Source organism: Corvus brachyrhynchos, unplaced genomic scaffold (assembly GCF_000691975.1).
Source record: "Corvus brachyrhynchos isolate BGI_N302 unplaced genomic scaffold, ASM69197v1 scaffold398, whole genome shotgun sequence".
Lineage (NCBI taxonomy): Eukaryota > Metazoa > Chordata > Aves > Passeriformes > Corvidae > Corvus > Corvus brachyrhynchos.
In genome coordinates this window covers 1,753,344-1,754,199 of record NW_008239780.1, presented here as the reverse complement: position 1 = coordinate 1,754,199, position 856 = coordinate 1,753,344, and the positions used below count along the sequence as shown (strand labels likewise).

Below are 856 nucleotides of genomic sequence, written 5' to 3'. Positions count from 1 at the left end.
CTCTGCAATAAATCCTGGCAGGTTTGTATGTGACCTCACATGCATGACAAAACAGGGATGCTCTCGGTGGGAAACCAGATAAATTAGCTTTGAGAGCAGATCATAAATTTTCTTGTTTGAGACTTCATTTAGGAGAACGTGTTCTGCTCTCACAGTTACTCCAGCTACAAATGTTGAATCAGTGACCAAATTAAAGGGTTCTTTGAACCTCTCAAATGCTCTAACGATGGCTGCTAGTTCAACTACTTGTGGTGACCCTTGGATTACCTTGACATCAGATTCCCACTTTTGCATCTTTGGATCTTTTCGAGTCAGTACTGATCTTTTAGATTTTCCCGAACCATCTGTAAAAATGGTTAGAGCATCAAGGAGTTTTCTACTTTGAATTTCTCGAGGGATAAAAGAGAATGCCAGATTAAACAAGTAATGTTTTGGGTAATGATTTGATATTTGGCCTGAGTAACTGTCTAACGCAAATTGTAAATTCATATTATTTTGAAGCAGGTGATCTAATGAGTCTGTTGTTACAGTAGATGCATGCAAAGTCACATCCTGCCAGGGTGCAGAGCCTTGCTCTACCCTTTATGATAATTTTTGCCATCAGTTCTTGTGTCTTGGTGATGCTCTTAGAAGGTTGGAGTGGGAGGAACACCCACTCAGTTATGATGAGGTGTTCCTTCTGCTCTTTGTCCCACTGAAAAATGAGGCCATGAAAGCGTGGTACCTCCCCTAGAATAACAAGCTTAAAGGGTAGGGAGGGCTGATACCTGTGTGCCTGCCTGGTGGAAATGACCTCTTGTATCTTTTTTAGAGACTGCCTTGCCTCTTCTGTCAGGGATCTAGGGGATGCTGGACC

The 856-nt window shown here is 42.2% G+C and overlaps 1 protein-coding gene across 6 annotated transcripts in view; it reads left to right on the top strand.

Annotated features, from left to right (window-relative positions):
• Positions 1 to 856, top strand: part of TENM1 (teneurin transmembrane protein 1) — an 828,305-nt gene that overhangs the window by 437,209 nt on the left and 390,240 nt on the right. The window lies entirely within an intron of this gene.